Genomic DNA, 11,751 nt, shown 5'->3' with positions numbered 1-11,751 from the left:
GATGTAAACTCAATGCATCAAAGAATGTATGGAGATTAAAAACTGCTGTCACACTTGAACCATGAGACCAACTCCCTCCAAGGTGACAGCCCTGTAAATCGGCAAAGCCACCCAGACCAGTATGTGGGGCTAACTGTTCATGCGGAGTTAAAATGAACACGTTTGAAAAATAGGTAGTACTGTACATGCATTACTTTTATTCTCCAGATACCATTCATGTAAGACTCATGTATACAACATTTTCCCATTTCAATGACTGGTTCCAAAAATCTGACATTATGGCTGACAATGCCTTATGAGTCAGAGTTGACATGTCATAAGACAGACTATTTTAGCAAGTGTTGACTAAGTATTCACAATAGCACTTTATTATTATTTTGGTTGTTTGGAAAGCAGTGGGATAGCTGTATATGAAGGATGGCTCCCTTAACGGTCTCAGAAACTGAAATGGTTCTTGATGTCCTTGATCTGTTTCATAATTTCTCCTATGTGCTCTCCCCTGGAAGAGAGGGAAACAACACTGCTAGATCATATTAAACAAGACTGAGGACCAACATTAAACAGTAGGGACAACGTAAAACATTTGGGACCATATCCAAACAACGGGTCAATGGGTATCATACAGCCAGCAGGCTGGCATAACACCCAGGGAAGAGCTGCTCATACTCACTGTTCTTTTATAACCTCCTGGACACACTTCCTCAAGTGCAAGTTGAGGGCGACAGTAGCCCTGGCTGGAGACACCCCTTTATCCATCTGTTTCTTCTTGGTACTCCTTCATATTTACCTGGGAGAAGATAAAACACTAGCCCAGTTATTACTGTGAACCAGTACGAGGCTCCATGAGTATGACGGAGACCCCAAGAGGGCAGCTCACCTGTTTGATGCCGTTGCCCAGGTGACGCAGCTGGTCGTTGATAGTCTGGAGCTCTTTCTTCATGTCTTTCTCACTGTCAGACAGAACAGGCAGCTGACTGCGCAGACTGCCCAGAACCTGCTTCACCCTGGAATAGTTGATGTAATAGAAGCTCTGAAGCAGATAGCCTTTTTTGAGAGAGAGTTAGTCAGTTCTTATGTTGCTTGGATATCTGACTGTTTTGAAGACTTTAAAAACAAAATGTATAAACAAATGTAGACTTCTGAAACAAGCCATGAAGATTGGATTAGATTTGAAAGAGGAGCGTAGAGTGACTGGTGTATCTAGCTACCTGTTCATGGTGGCCTCCTGGCGATACTTGGCATCCCCGTACTTATAAGCCAGACGCTCTGCAGACTCTCGCAGTCTTTTCCTATTGATAGAAAAAGAAACACAAGATGAAGAATAGCTCCAAAGTATATGAAATGCATGGTAAAGCTCATGAAGCCTCAGTACTTCCATCACTGTAATTCAAAGAGTTATGTTTGGCCTCTAATTAATTGCATTATCAACCCCAGACTGCCAGTCAAACCAAATCAGTCACATCACATTCAATTACATATGAATGTGACCTCATTGAATAATCATATTATATGTACACTGGGAGTAAACAGGATAACAAATACACGTGAGCACATTTCTACCAATGCTGATATCTGATGCACTGTAAGACGCACTGTAAGAAGCCTTTTCCAAATCTGCAGCTACCACTACCTATTCTTCATGCAATACATGTCCCTGTCTTTACCTCAATCTGTAAATAGAAAAAGCATAGCATAAGTAAAAATGCATTAGTATTACAATGTTTCATTATTTTAAGTGCTTTCATTAGCACAACTCTGAGTTGCTGTAAGCCTTGGGAGTGCATAGCTATGGCCATCAAGCACTAAGTTTATTTGGAAACTCTATTTACCTCTCCTCTCTGCACAAGGCCAGGTCCTCAAGCTGCTTGTTCCTCTGTCCTGTCAGCAATTTCACCCTGAAGAAGAAAAACCCATCAGCAACATGCTTCCTGACATGGCCGTGTCCATGGCCGTGTCCATGGCCGTGTCCAATTACCCATACTTCAGTTCTAAATAGTACGCTTTTTGGGTATGCCTGAAATGTTTAATAGTATGTGACATTTTGAAAGTTTTGTATGCTTTAAATGACAGGATGTCATACTCAGCATACTTTTCATCAAGTAGAATTCACTGAACACATTGAGGAAGAGAATAGTATTTTCACATTCACGTGTTTGACACAGCTGATAGTGTTTGACACAGCTGATAATTAGAATAGGGGAAGCGCTCTACAAAAATGTACGATTGGCGGGGAACTAACACGATTGAAATTTAGATGACGCCTTCTCAGTGTGGATGAGTAGTATGTTGATATGTGTTGCTTACTGCATACGTTTTTACACAAAGTACGTTATAAATAGTATGTAATAATATTAGTACACAGTATTGAGTTTTAGTAAAAAGTAAGCAAGAAAGATTTTGTACACGGCATGTGTGTGTGTGTGTGCGTGTGTATCAGAACTACAACTACAAGTGATCATGTGTGTTGTTAATTAAATGTGTGTGTATTTATCTGTTAATGAGTGACATTAACCTTCTCTGCATCTCCTCGCGGGCCATATCCTGTTTGAAGATGTACTCCTCTCTGAACACCTGAGTGGCTCTGCTCAGCAGCTGGAGACACTCTGGAGGAGGGGACAATGTGTCCTTGTCCTCTGCTCTAAAAGCACAGGACAACATGACTGAGTCCACACAATAAACTAAGCATAATAGTGGTCTTTTTGTTTATCGTGGAAGCTGGGCATTCTGTAAAATGTGATCTAACCGTTATCAAGCCAGTTCATTGAGAATAAATTGTCATTCCAAAAACAGCCACAAGGGAGGATACTACATGTCAAAATGGCTCAGCATGATGCCAAAGCATGTTGCTATGGAGTCTAAATAAGCATCTGTACAAATCCAAGATCATCCTACAGGGGTGTTTTCAATGTACTGTGGTGAGTGTGTTACCTCAGCATGAGAGGATTGGTGGAGCTTCGGGCTAGGATGTTTCAAATGTGCTGCTCAAAGTAGTCGTTGTGCAATCCACGCAGAGGAGAGCTAGCTGAGCCTACCCCTGGGTAGGAACACAGCAGGAGAGGAGAGGAAGGCCAGATGGAACTCCTAGGACACACATAGACATGCACCATCAGCCTGTGACACACTTTCCTATCTATATATATTTTTTAATGTTTGGACTGATAATGCTCCCTATATAGGGTTGCACATTTTGGGGAATATTCAGAGGCGGAAACTTTCTGTGGGAATTAACGGGAATATATGCAAATGAACATGAATACCATTTAAACGTAGATGTTTTTTGCATTGGATATATTTACCATATCATATGGACAGAAACAAACCTTTTACCTTATCATAAGTAGACATAATTGCAAATGATTAAATCCTTCCTATATAATTAAAAAAAATGTTTAGTTATGAATTGAACTTGAATTAAATGAGTTGACTCTTCACATGGGATGATTTCACTAAACAACAAAAGGGAATATTGAATGATCCATCGCATTTCCCAAAAACATTTTTAACATACATCAGTAAAATTATAGTCTAGAAACAAAAGCTTTGGTTATCTTCCTCTCAGGCTTCAATGTCTTATCCCTGGACATCCTCAATGTCCACCCCTTGAACATCAGACTCTGAGGCCTCATCTTCACTGTCACTTTCCAACCTTGTTGAGGATGGCTCGTTGTCAGGCTCAAAAAGCCTCAAATTTGCCCAGATGGCCACCAATTTTTCAACCCTTGGTCAGCCTGTTGCATGCTTTTGTGAGTGTGCTCCCAAACAAGGACTAGTTGCGCTCTGATGTGGCTGATGTTGTAGGGATTTTGAGGATGATGGAGGCAACAGGGGAAAGAGCCTCAGATCCACAAAGTCCTTTCCACCAGGTGGCTGATGAGATATGTTGGCACGACTGCCATATTGCATCTCCATCCCAAAGCCCTTGCTTGGAAATGTACTTCGCCAGACTGCCAAGAACCATGCATTCATCCAGGCCAAGGTGGCGAGACATGGTAGTGATAACACCATAGGCCTTGTTGATCTCTGCACTAGACAGGATACTCTTGCCAGCATACTTGGGGTCCAACGCGTACGTTGCGGTATGTATGGGCTTCAGGCAGAAGTCTTCACGCTTTTTTGATGCATTTCAGAACTGCAGTTTCCTCTGCTTGGAGCAACAGTGAAGTTGGCAGGGCAGTACGGATTTCTTCTCTGTCATCTGCAAGCAGAGTCTGAACATCAGACAGGATGGCATTGTCTCCCTCAATCTGTGCAATGGCTACTGCTATAGGTTTCAGGAGTTTCAGGCTGCTTACCACTCTCTCCCAAAACACATCATCCAGGAGGATCCTCTTGATGGTGCTGTCCATATCAGCAGACTGTGATATGGTAATTTCTTGGAAAGACTCCTTCCCCTCCAGGAGACTGTCAAACATGATGACAACACCACCCCAACGGGTGTTGCTGGGCAGCTTCATTGTGGTGCTCTTATTCTCACTTTGCTTGGTGAGATAGATTGCTACTATAACTGGATGACCCTTCACAGACATAACCATTTCCTTGGCTCTCTTGTAGAGTATATCCATTGTTTTCAGTGCCATGATGTCCTTGAGGAGCAGATTCAATGCATGAGCAGCACAGCCAATGGGTGTGATGTGAGGGTAGGACTCCCCCACTTTAGATCAAGCAGCCTTCATGTTCGCAGCATTGTCTGTCACCAGTGCAAATACCTTCTGTGGTCCAAGGTCATTGATGACTGCCTTCAGCTCATCTGCAATGTAGAGACCGGTGTGTCTATGCTCTTGTAGAATACTGGTTGAGGGGTGGAGATGATGTAGTTAATTATTCCTTGCCCACAAACATTCGACCACCCATCAGAGATGCTTGCAATACAGTCTGCTTTCTCTATGAATTGCTTGACCTTCACTTGAACTCTGCATCCAGCAAATGAGTAGATAAAGCATGCTGGTTGGAGGGGTGTATGCTGGGCGAAGAACATTCAGAAATCTCTTCCAATACACATTGCCTGTGAACATCAGAGGTGAACCAGCTGCATACACAGCTCGAGCAAGACATTCATCCGCATTTCTCTACTACGTTCCTCCATTGAGTCAAAAACACTTCTGATTCCAGGAGGACCATGAGCTGTTGCTATCGATAAGGTGTCTGATTCATAATTTTCACCTTGAATAGAAGTAGAGGGACTTTTGTCAGAGGTTGCTTGTTGTGAGCACTGAAGAAATGTTATGCACTTGGCCAGATGATTCTGCATCTTTGTTGCATTCTTCACATATGATTTGGCACAGTATTTGCAAATGTACACAGCTTTTCCTTCTACATTAGCTGCAGTGAAATGCCTCCACACATCATAGTGCCCGTGGCATTTTCCTGTAAAGATTAGGAAAAAATGAGTAAAAAAACAACAAATACAATTCCATGTACAGATAGATAGTTAAGCAGTTAGATTAAACAACTCTTTTGTTAGATAAATCTAAAAGCTAAAACCCACATGGTAGCAAAACTAACTAGCAGAAAGTGTTAACAAGTTAGAAATGATTAAACACACTTTGCTGTAGGCTACTAGGATTTACTAGTTAACAAAAAATAATGTATGTCATATAAAATATATTCACCCCTGTCACGACTTCCGCCGAAGTTGGCTCCCCTGCCTGTTCGGGCGGTGCTCGGCGGTTGTCGTCACCGTCCTACTAGCCGCTACCGATCCCTTTTTCGTTTGTCTGTTGGTTTTGTCTTATTAGTTTCACCTGTGTGTATTTTGGTTTAATTAGCTTCCCTATATGTAGTAGTTTGACCCGCCCTTGTTTTGTGCGGGATTGTTTTTTGTTACTCTGTTGGTTGTGGTTTCATTGTGTGTATTCTCCGGACTGTTTGGTCCTGTGTTTGGGCTGGTCTGTTTTATGCGCCATGTATGTTGGCGTGACCGTTTTTTTGCCGGAGAATAAATTATGATTTACCGAACCCTGCTCCCTGCGCCTGATTCCAACCCACCACTCCTAGTAGGCTGTGACAACCCCACCCAGTATTGTAATCAAAACTTCCCGGAAAGCATGTAGTCCTTGGCTCAGACAGTGTAGTAGTGTGGGCTCAATAGCATCTCATTAGTGTGCCAGGTCTTGAGAATCAGCTGTACATGGGATAGAGGAGTGCACTGTACATGCAGAGGGTTGTAATTCCATTGAATTGGTGATAGTTTAACAAAAATATGCCACAAGACCTAGAATTGCCTTATGTGTATCCCACAAAAAAAGGTTCACTGTTATAAGCTAACTTTTTTGATGAATTTAAGCAAAAATTCCAGGCTTAACTTCCCATGGAAAACTTCCGGAAATTTAGCGGAAAGTTCCCGACCCTTTGCAACCCTACCCCTATATAATGAAATAAAAAAGAATAGTCTTTTGAACCGTACAGGAATCGTACAGGAGAGGCAGTAGTAGACACTCACAGGTGCTTGTAATGCAAATTATGGTGGCACCCAAAGACAGGTCAGACACAATCCAGAAGCCCCGTACTGGAGCTGACAAACTGTGGCCAAAGAGCGATAGAGAGATGTTTTTTACATTTTGAGAAAACAACATTTACTGCCACGTTGACAATCTATGACAACAGTCCCAAGTTGATACTTATGACTAAGGAGTGCCAAGCAGAATCTCAATCTATTCAATGACGTCATATTAATATCTGGTGCCTTGATAGTTGTAGTGCTACCTTCTACTGAGAGGCCTGGTACAGAGGATGTGCTCTACGACGCAGCGGTGTTCAGCAGCCAGCTCCTGAAGACTATCCTTGTCCTCCTCATCTGTGGAGAGAGCATTATGGCACATCAGGCAAATTAATACACTAATATGCACTAACCATCTCCGATTTACGTGGTAAACAACGCAATTTAATTGACACCCCATATGGACATGAAGGCCTCACCTGACTGGAGGAACTTGTGCAGTTTGTTGAACCAAGTGAGGCCTACACTGTGCACTCCTGTCTCATGCCTGCAGTGGTATCTGTGCTGGCACAGGGGGTCTGCAATAGGGCATGAAGCAAGTTTCAATGAAACATAAAGAACACCACAGAAGAAAAAAGATCACATTCAAAGTACATTTGACAAACATGATGATGGGGTGTGGACTTTGATACACCGAGACCTGGTGAGAAGCATCAATGGATCCCATTATAGAATTCAACTATATCAACCAATCAGCATGACTCACTCACCACTGTGCAGTCTGATTGGGCAGGTGAAGTGAGACTCCACAGGCGCCTCATCATCCCCAGCGGCCAGTTTGAGGTTGAGCTCCAGCTCCACACACTCAAACACATAGAAAGAGGGCACCACCTCCCAGCCCCGCATCCACCTCTCCACTGCCTGTCAATCACACACAGAGAAGAAAATTCCTCCATGGACATAGCGTGAGGTGAAATGTTCAGAATTGTACAGATATATGTAACGAATAGAGCCAACACGATTCCCTGTTCTACTGGATAGACAATCATATCTGTTTATCACAGAACATTTCTATCTAAATATTCTGTAACGTTGTACTGTCTGTACAGTACTTACTCCTGTCTCCTCCTCCTCTGCTTCCAGCACCGCGCAGTGATAGTGTGCCCATTTCCGTGGCGATGACCAGGGTGTTGGGCACGCAGGGCAGGCAGAGCACGGCACAGTTATCCTCTGCCGCGGGGTACATGGGTAAGGGCCCACTGGGCTTACTGAGGCTACCTGAACTGAAAGACAGAAAAATAGGGTCTAGGAATGAGATTCAAATGAGATTCCTATTATGGATGATATTTTATTACATTTTCCTCAAACAGTAGTATAATATACTGAACAAAAATATAAATGCAACATATAAAATCTACCATCCGCACAACAGGCGTATTTCTCTCAAATGTGCACAAATTTGTTTACATCCCTGTTAGTGAGCATTTCTCCTTAATAATCCCTCCACCTGACAGGTGTGGCATATCAAAAAACTGATTAAACAGCATGATAATTACACAGTTGCACCTTGTGCTGGGGACAATAAAATGCCACTAAAATGTGCAGTTTTGTCACAACACAATGCCAGAAATGTCTCAAGTTGAGGAAGCGTACAATTGGCATGCTCACTGCAGGAATGTCCACCAGAGCTATTGCCAGAGAATTGAATGTGAATTTCTCTACCATAAGCCGCCTCCAACTTTGTTTGAGAGAATTTGGCAGTACGCCCAAACGGCCTCACAACCACAGACCACGTGTAACCACACCAGCGCAGGACTCCACATCCGGCTTCTTCACATGCCGGATCAACTGGGAACAGCCACCTGGACAGCTGATAAAACTGAGGGGTATTTATGTCTGTAATAAAGCGCTTTTGTGAGGAAAAACTCATTCTGATTGGCTGAGCCTGGCTCCCATGTGGGTGGGCCTAAGCCCTCCCAGGCCCAACCATGGCTGCGCCCCTGCCCAGTCATGTTGAAATCCATAGAATAGGGCCTAATTCATTTATTTAAATGGACTGATTTCCATATATGAACTGTAATTCAGTAAAATTGTTGAAATTGTTGCATGTTGTGTTTATATTTTTGTTCAGTATATATTTATAAGGTTGACTGAATAAGCCTCACCCTGTTTTATTCATTGGAATTCAATCAGACCAAGCCAGAGAACACAACCAACTGGAAGCCGACTCTGGCTTTCCCAGCCTCATACAAATCTTGGTCGACCGAGTCATCTGTTCTTTCAACCAATTGATTGTTCGAAATGTTAAAACGTGCATATCTCCATACATACAGTGCATTCGGAAAGTTTTCAGACCCCTTGACTTTTTCCACATTTTGTTACTTTACAGCCTTACTCTAAAACCGATTAAACATTATAATTTTTTATCAACTTATACACAATACCCAATAACAACAAAGTGAAAACAGGTTTATACATTTTTGCAAACTGAAATAGCTTATTTACATAAGTATTCAGACCCTTTGCTATGAGACTCAAAATTGAGCTCAGGTGCATCCTGTTTCCATTGATTATCCTTGATGTTTCTACAACTTGATTGGAGTCCACCTGTGGTCAATTCAATTGAATGGAAATGATTTGGAAAGGCAGTCACCTGTCGAAATAAGGTCCCACAGAACAAAAACCAAGCCATAATGTCAAAGGAATTGTCCGTAGAGCGCCAAGACAGGATTGTGTCGAGGCACAGATCTGGGGAAGGGTACAAAAAAAAGTCTGCATCATTGAAGGTCCCCAAGAACACAGCCTCCATAATTTTTAAATGGAAGAAGTTTGGAACCACCAAGACTCTTCCTAGAGCTTGGGGGGAGAAGGGCTTAGGTCAGGGAGGTGACCAAGAACCCAATGGTCACTCTGACAGAGCTCCAGAGTTCCTCTGTGGAGATGGGAGAACCATCCAGAAGGACAACCTTCTCTGTAGCACTCCAATCAGGCCTTTATGGTAGAGTGACCAGACGGAAGCCACTCCCCAGTAAAAGGCACATGACAGCCCGCTTGGAGTTTGCCAAAAGGCACCTAAAGGACTCTCAGACCATGAGAAACAAGACACTCTGGTCTGATGAAACCAAGATGGAACTCTTTGGCCTGAATGACAAGTTTCACATCTGGAGGAAACCTGGCACCATCCCTACGGTGAAGCACTGTGGTGGCAGCATCATGCTGTGGGGATGTTTTTCCAAACGCCAGGGACTGGGAGACTAGTCATGATTGAGGAAAAGAACGGTGCAAAGTACAGAGAGATCCTTGATGAAAACCTGCTCCAGAGTGCTCAGGACCTCAGACTGAGGTGAAAGTTCACCTTCCAACAGGACAACAATCCTAAGCGCACAGCCAAGACAAAGCAGGAGTGCCTTTGGGACAAGTCTCTGAATGTCCTTGAGTGGCCCAGCCAGAGCCCGGTCTTGAACCCTATCGAAGACCTGAAAATAGATGTGCAGCAACGCTCCCCATCCAACCTGACAGCGCTTGAGAGGATCTGCAGAGAATAATGGAAGAAACTCCCCAAATATAGGTGGGCCACGCTTGTAGAGTGATACCCAAGACTTGAGACTGTAAACACTGCCAAAGGGGCTTTAACAAAGTACTGAGTAAAGGGACTGAATACTTGTGTAAATGTCACAAAATTCTTAACCAGTTTTTGCTTTGGTATTATGGGGTATAGTGTAGATTGATGAGGGTAAAAAAGTAAATAATAATCATTTTATCCATTTTAGAATATGGCTTTAACGTAACAAAATGTGGAAATAGTCAAGGGATCTGAGTCCTATGGCCTATTTATTGCCTACCTCCTCATCTTTTGCACACACTGTATATAGACTTTATTTTTTCTACTGTGTCATTGACTAGTTTATTGTGTTATTGGCTTGTTTATTGTTTACTCCATGTGTAACTCTGTGTTGTTGTCTGTGTCACACTGCTTTGCTTTATCTTGGCCAGGTCGCAGTTGCAAATGAGAACTTGTTCTCAACTAGCCTACCTGGTTGAATAAAGGTGAAATAAAAATAATAAAAAATCCTCTTTTGGACTGCTCATTGGCCAGCTCATCCTCCACGGGAGTAGGGCATCATACTTTATGAATAAATGGCAAGTATTTTATAGTTTAAGGAGGAGTTTAAGTAGTTTTTCCCTATTTATGATTTGGCCACAAATACGAGTACAGGACGAGTCAACAGCATTATTTGGGTATTATTATTTGGGTAGGAGTTAACGGAACATGAACTTTCAAAAGTTAGATTTTCACTGGACAGTTAATCTAATTTCTATGACGAAATGTGTAGAATTGCGACTCTAAATGCATTCTGCTAACTTTGTCACCGCTGCTGGAAAAAACATATAGGAAACATTGGGTTCAGACAAGGCCAACGTGAAAGTGATTGCATATTGTGCCAGGATTTAATGGGAGTGGCAACTGACTGTAATTACACTGCAAAGACTATTCTATCTAATATAATTCGTTTAAAAAAACTTGTCAGAAAGTAGCTAGCTAGATGAACAACCAACCTTTAAACACGTTATCTAGTAATTTAACGTTACTCACCTGGTATATCACACTCTCAAAGCTGTCCTCTGAATTGAGCTGCCTCAGGTTTGCCGTGTAAAAAACACTGTCTGCGTCATCCCACAAGAATATGTCGCCATTGAAGTAAAATGTAAGACTCTTTGCAGTTCCTCTGCAATTAGCTTTGGGTTCCAAATCGAGTTCCTCTCGTAATTTATAACAAATATCATGACTTGGTAGCTCGCTTCGCCATCGCTCTCCAGCAAACGCAGCCATTTTTCCTGTCGTCTGAATATTACGATTTTAGAATCCTACCAATGAAAACCAACGAAAACTTCAGAATTCATTCAACTCAATAATCCAATCAGATCCAGAGGCAAGCTGAATGTGTAAAACAAATGGGAATTGGAGTTTTTAAAACCACTGATATTGAAACGAAAGTTAGCTCAAGAGTTGATACATAGTAACAGCATAGTTGCTACAAAATGATGCTATGTAACAACAGTCAAGGAAGTGAAAATGGTTGCAATATTCCATTTGCCAGACTCACACAGAATAACTGCACACTTGCCTACATACATTGAAAATGCTTTCAAATGTAAGGTACACCATGCATATTTATTATTATTATTACTACACATTTTGGGGTATTTGGGAAATACAGGACTTCAGTAGGCAATTATAAAATACTGCCAAACAAAATTGTGGTAGAGGTTTATTACTGTTTATAACATTTGCTTATAAACGACAATGCCTTCCT

At 42.2% G+C, this 11,751-nt stretch overlaps 1 pseudogene; it reads right to left on the bottom strand.

Moving 5' to 3' along the window:
- Positions 1-177: 177 nt before the first annotated feature.
- Positions 178-11,267, bottom strand: LOC118390679 (nucleoporin 88-like; annotated as a pseudogene).
- Positions 11,268-11,751: the final 484 nt, after the last annotated feature.

This window comes from Oncorhynchus keta, chromosome 11, assembly GCF_023373465.1.
Source record: "Oncorhynchus keta strain PuntledgeMale-10-30-2019 chromosome 11, Oket_V2, whole genome shotgun sequence".
Taxonomy (NCBI): Eukaryota; Metazoa; Chordata; class Actinopteri; order Salmoniformes; family Salmonidae; genus Oncorhynchus; species Oncorhynchus keta.
The sequence above is the reverse complement of the archived record's forward strand: the minus strand, read 5'-3'. Positions and strand labels throughout refer to the sequence as shown.